The 6,312-nt window shown below is 44.8% G+C and overlaps 1 long non-coding RNA gene across 1 annotated transcript; it reads right to left on the reverse strand.

The window, feature by feature from the left end:
- Window positions 1-772: 772 nt before the first annotated feature.
- LOC135364351 (uncharacterized) lies at window positions 773-5,254 on the reverse strand. The gene is made up of 3 exons (XR_010411228.1): window positions 4,868-5,254; window positions 3,356-3,765; window positions 773-1,838 (listed from the first exon to the last, which is right to left on the reverse strand). It is a non-coding gene; the product is annotated as an uncharacterized LOC135364351 (long non-coding RNA).
- Window positions 5,255-6,312: the final 1,058 nt, after the last annotated feature.

Consider the following 6,312-nt stretch of genomic DNA (forward strand, 5'->3'; position numbering starts at 1 on the left):
GATAATGGGGAGCACCACCCGTGTCTCATGGTAGACCTGAGTTTCCATTCCTTCCGTCCTTAAAAGTGGATCCTCCCCCTTTTGTTCCCCTGGTCTCAAAATACACACAGAGTTACTTTCAGAAATCTCTAGGAGTAGCGTGAGCCTTTTCCCTTTGTCTGCCTCACTGATGTCTTGCTACCTGGATTTCTCGTTCTTGTTCCAAGCCTAGCGCCAGCCCCTCTGGGATTCTTGAAAGCTTCCCCTTCTGCTTCCCGAGAGGGTTGAAAAGCAGGGGCAGACAGGCTCATGTGGGTCCACATTTGAAGGTGGGTTGAGAATTCCTGCAGAGCTAATGAGACCCGCAGCGCCGGGCTTGGGGCCAGCAGGGCAGGGCCCGCGCGCGGGAGACCCGCTTTCCAACGGTGGGCTGCAGGCTAAGGCCAAGTGCGTCCCGCAGTGAAGCGTGGAAACCTCAAAGACTTGTTTTCTCGCTGGCCTAGATTTCGGATTTCTCTATTAAGACCAGGATCCATGCCCTGGCAGGCAGCTCACCCTTTTTCTTTTTTTAAGAAATAAAAACCGATATAGAGAAAGAGGGGAATCCAAAAATAGGATTCGTCTTCTAATCAGAAAGAAATCCCACCAGCCTGGCAGAGTCCAGATATACACAGTTTGCTTAAAATGTTTAAAAAAAAAAAAAAAAAAAAGGAAGGAAGGAAGAGAAAGGTTCTTTTATTTTGGGTTTGCTTCACTCTTTCTGAAAACCCCTTCCTAAAGCCCTAAAAAAAGATAGCATTTTGTGTGTCTGAGGTCTTTTAAAAATCACCCCATATTATTTAAGAGAAAAATCAGCTGGAGGCTTTTTCTGCAAAAAGGTATTTAATTTCATACTCCAGGCAGCAGCACCAGCAATTTTGAAAGTAGCCACCACTAGATAAAGGGAAATTTATAAAAATGTTTTATAGAGATTGAGAATATAGGCTGTAATTGCTGGACTGTCCCCTAACCACGGATGTGCCTTTCGGTGTCAAAGATACTTTTCTAATGTGTTTCTCTAAGTCGATATATGATTTCATGAAACCTTGATGGCAAAATTCCCCACATGTGTGTCTCCTGGGTTGTGTTCCTCTTTCACGCAATGCAGCGTGCGTGCCAGGTAAACTCTCAATGCTGAAGACAGTACCTGCAAATGTCCCTCATCACAACAAGAGCCAATGCTCAGATGGCACTTGCCACATGCTGGACACCGTCCACGCATTGGATGTCTCTTACCTGATTTATGCTTCACATGAAACCAAGAGCGGCACCATGATCAGCCTCCCCACGTGCAGACGAGGGACTCAAGGTGCCCGGCTGTTCGGCCCCACCCTCCGGATTTCAGAACTGGACGGGGGCAGGGTGAGGATTCCCACTGGGGGATCTGCTGCAAGGAGCGGCTTGCAACCCCCACACACACCACCGCTCACCCCACTCCCTCCTTCATGGTAAGGAAGGTCTTTCCTCCTGCTTACTGCCAAGCCCTTTGCCTCTCTCCACTCCAGACTCTAGAATGAAGCCAAACAACTCCTTCAGAAAGCCTGAGCCTCACAGTGCTGGAATCACAGTGTCCACATTGTGTGTGGTTTCTCCTGCTCCACATGAGATCTGTGAAGTTCATCAGGTCACGCACATCAGCAATTGGTTCCTACGGTGGTGGAGTCAGACCAGAGTTAACTGCAGAGGGGTAGAGGTGGCGTTGACCGGGAACAGTCAGGTAGTCCCCAGTGGTTGATGGGAGTCTCCATTCTGATCCGGGTGGTGAAGTGACACAGGAACACGTGTAAAAATTCGCTGATCTGTGCACTTCTTGGCAATGTCTGCCCCAGTAAACAAAATACAGTGGGGATAGAATGTTTAGAAGAAGCCAGTGTAATCACAGGATTTCCCTGCTTCAAAGTCTTAAATAATTTCCCACCAGCATGAAAATCAAAATCCTTCTCAAGCTTCTACAGCCTCACCTGGTCTCCTCCCTTGGGATCATTTCCCGCCTGCTCCCTCCTCTCTCTCAGACTGTGGTCCAGCCACACGGGGCAGGGGTCCTCCCCCTCCTTGAGCATTCCCAACGCTGCCCTCTCCTCCCTCAGGGCTCCGGACATGCTCCCCTCTCCGGCCAGAACATTACCTGTTTGCCTGGCCAACACCACCTCTCTCCTTTGACCTCAGGTTCAACAGGAAAAATGAGATCACTAAAAAATACCCTCCTGTGGCTTTAGGTACTTCTCCATGTTAGCATTTTCATGATTATAACTTTATATTGTTTTGCTGCTATCGTTATTACTTTGTTTCGTCTTTAAGTGGACTTTATTTTTTAGAGCACTTTTGGGTTCACTGCAAGATAGAGCAGAAAAGTAGAGATCTTCCTGAGACCCTCAGCCCCACACGCACACGGCCTCCCACTGTCAACAGTGGGCACCATACTTTTGTTTTTTTAATTGTCCCATTAATGTCTGCTTCCCTTCTGGATAGCAAACTCCATTAGGGCAGGAACTTGACCTATTTTTGTCCAAATTGATTTCTGTCACCTTCTGCTGACTTGCTTAGTAAGTGTTTAATAAGTGGATTGATGAGGCACTCCTTTTGGATTCCAGATCCAACGCTTGATCTAGCTCACTGTGCAGGTCAGTGACTAGGACTCAAACACTTGTTCCTGAGATGCACAAGGAAGTTTTATTTTATTTTCAGGAGGGAAGAGAGAGCTGTCGAGTGATCTTTTTTTAAAGGCTTACATTTCTGCAAAGGTGGTGGGACCAAAGGAGGGGAAATCAGGACTTTCTAAGTTTGTACATTGATCCTTCCTAATTACATGAGTGAAAGTTCACTGGAAGCTGTACTTCCCTACTTCTGAAAGGTTACACAACTTCTTTAGAATTGGAAGACAGAATTCTAAATGTAGTAATTACCTTCCTGTTCTGTTTGTAGTGAACATCTGAGGGATGGTCCCCACTGGAGTGAATGTCTTTGCAACGGTGACCCAAAATAAGAGTGGAGAAAAAAAATAAGGAATAAAAGGAAGGAAGGGAGGGAAGGAAGGAAAGAGGGAAGGAGGGAGAAAGCAGGGAAGGAAGGAACATCTCTGTCACCATATATAACACGAACAGAAGATGGTCTATCACTGCTCCTTCTAGGCCCACCATGGTCTTCAACCACTGGGAACATCAACTTGCCCACGGAGCTTTATAAAACCTTTCTCACCCTTATTGAAACCATATTCCCTGATATTTTCTATTTTATTCCATCCTATCCAGTTCCAATAAATTCCATGATATTTTAATCTATTATATTCTATGCTATTCTACTTTAAAACTCTGCGATACAATCCACTAAATTAACTTACCACTATGACGTGCCTTTTTAAGAAGTCTACAAGAAACTGGCATTGGTGTTTTCAAAGTAGAACCACCTGGGATAAACAGCAAGAACTCTGGTCAAATTGTCCCGTGGCCTCTGTGGAGATTGGCAGCCTCATTTTAACTGGGCTGCATTTCTGTTCTCCGGTGCCTTGTTTTGTCGATATGCCCATTCTTCCCCAGAGACGTGAGCTACGGTGATTGTAAATGCTCAGCATAAATCTCATAAATAAATACAGAGGAAATCTTTTCCAGAGTTTCCTGGCGAAGTTTGGTGTTAATCAGGGATGCAGAGCAGAAGCACATGGTCATAGACACCTGTTCGGTGAGGAGAGGCCCCTTCGCAGTCAAGAGCGGCTCAGAAGTTTTAACCTAAATTATGCACCACTTAAAAGTCCTGAAATGAATTAAACACCACACAAATCAATTGCCAAGTGAAAACCACACGTCCATCTGTTCAGTTCTGTGACTCACGAAAACCTCCACTCAACTCTATGCCGTTGAGAGGCGAGAATGTCCGGATGACTCGATCAATTAGTAAAAGTGATAGTGCATATGCGCGAGTCTAGACACATTTATTTACTATTTTCCTGGGGATAGCTACGGAAATCGACTGTCTACAATCCGTTGTTGCGGCAACGACTGTAAACACCAGTTTGACTACTGGCTAGAGAACAGGTTGAAATCATCTGTTTAACTAGCAATATGTGCTAACAAATCAAGGGGAAGAGTATCCTATTCGCTGATTTCCAGGGACTGGCAGCATATTTATAGCTCAATAAATGTCTGCCGAGGGAATGATTGAAGGCATGATTCAAGTTTTTTCAGTTTTTTTGCTAGATGTCAAAAGAGATGAATCCAAAATTCTTACAATTGTAAGAACCAACAGCAATTGTGAGAAAAGCTCCCCCCTACGCTCATCTTTCTGGATCATTTCCATCAGGATCCGCAGGTCTTTTCATCTCTAATAGCTTTCCTTCTGTCAACTTCGCAGGTCTCAGGCCTGCCCACAGCATCCTGCTCTTCCTAGAATCTTGTCTACCAACCTGAACATTTTTTTTTTCATGATTTTCCATTTTACTGTTCATTGTCCACAGGCTGAGCACTCTCTCCACATCAATTGTTCTCATCCCTATAGAGACTGATAATTGTCCTCTAATATTCTTTCTCTTGATGTTCCAACTCCTGGATTTTATCTTGATGAATGACTGTCCATAACAGATCCTCTAAATCGATGCTAAATGGCAAGGAAAGTGCCATGTGACAGCTTCTAGGTGTGTTCCTTACAATGTGTCTTGTTGTATGCCCCCTTATCCTGGTAATTGGAACATAGATGTGATGACTGGTACTCCAGTCACTTCTTGCACCACGAAGATGGCGGGTTACACCTAGGGATGACAGAGAATGGCTATCTCGGGTCTTCATAGAACTGAGTGTTCCTCCTCCGTCTGGGCCCCCCCACCTCCAGGTTTCTATGTGAGACAACACTTCCAGCATACCTGGATTTTCGGGCTTCAAGAGGGAGGTTGCATGCTGGTTTAAAGTGCCATCCAACTGTGCAAACTGGGGTCCTCCGGGCCTCGGGCAAAACCTGGAGAAGGAGTGGGCCAAGGGCATCTCTAGCTACCACGAAACAAAAGATAGCTGTCAGCTGTGTTCAAATAAATGGTCCATGCCAGGTTTTGATGCAAATCCACACCACAACGAGATATCACGTCACACCTGCAGGAATGGCGAAGATCAAAAACAACAAGTGTTGGCGAGGACGCGGGAGGAAAAGGAACCTTCGTGCACTATGGGGGGAAATGTAAATTGATGCAGCCACCATGGAAAACAGAATGGAGGTTCCTCAAAAAATTAAAAATAGAGCTACCCTATGATCCAGTAACTCCACTACTGGCTATTTACCCAAAGAAATGAAAACACTAATTTGAAAAGATACGTGCACCTCTATGTTTATTGCAGCATTATTTACAGTAGCCAAGATATGGAAGCAGCCCAACTGTCCATCAGTAGATGAACCAATAAAGAAGATGTGGTTTATATAAACAGTGGAATATTACAGAGAATAGACTCAGCAATACTATGATAGTGTGGCGTGGTGGCAGATGGTCCTTGCAGAGGAAGCTCAGGAAAGATGCCACCCTCTCACAGTATCGCTGAGTCTACATGTGATGAGCACAGAGTAACGGAGAAGTTGCATCACCATGTTGTCCACCTGAAACTAACATCACATTGGGTGTCAACTATGCTCAAATAAAAAAAAAAAATTAATGGTCCACGCCCTGTACATATTAAATAAGTAAGTTTTACACAATGTTGGGATTGGAACTTGAATTTATTATTTACTGTTTTGTGTTCCTTTTCTTCCATGTTATTTAAAATTCATCAGCACTCATTCAGTCTGTTTCCACAAGCATGTTTATTATGTGCATCCCCTTGTCAATACATCCTCAGTTCTCTCTTCAGTGTCTACAGCTTTCAAGTCAGTGCCTGGCCTTTTTATAGCTGTGAACTCCTTTCAAAGTCAATACTAAAAAAGAAATCAGCATCAGTTAATCAAATTGTCTTCTTTATTGAACTGGCATTTGATGTATGAAATCTTTCCAGATGAATGGTAACGTTTTGTTTTATTAGAGATTAGCTCCCGCTACTGTTTCCAGAGAACTTTCTGGCTTCTTTCCTCGGGAACTTGCTTTTAAAATCAGCCCCAGAGACTCCAAACTCAGAGGCGCTTAGCAAAGGGCATGTGAAACAGCGTCTGTGCACTCGCCACCAGAGTAAGTGCTCCTTTTGATGTTGTCTTGTTGCTGGATGAGCACATCAAAGGCCCCCAATGCCTGGCAGCTGAGGGCCAGCAGAGTGACTGGACACTAGGAGCCACCGTGGGGAGCAGAAAGATGACTCCTGGTTTGAAACATGGGCAGTAACATCTCCTTAGGTC

The sequence above is a fragment of the Mirounga angustirostris genome, unplaced genomic scaffold (assembly GCF_029215605.1).
Source record: "Mirounga angustirostris isolate CCGP_5_RB_7025 unplaced genomic scaffold, mMirAng1.0.hap1 SCAF_5, whole genome shotgun sequence".
Taxonomy (NCBI): Eukaryota; Metazoa; Chordata; class Mammalia; order Carnivora; family Phocidae; genus Mirounga; species Mirounga angustirostris.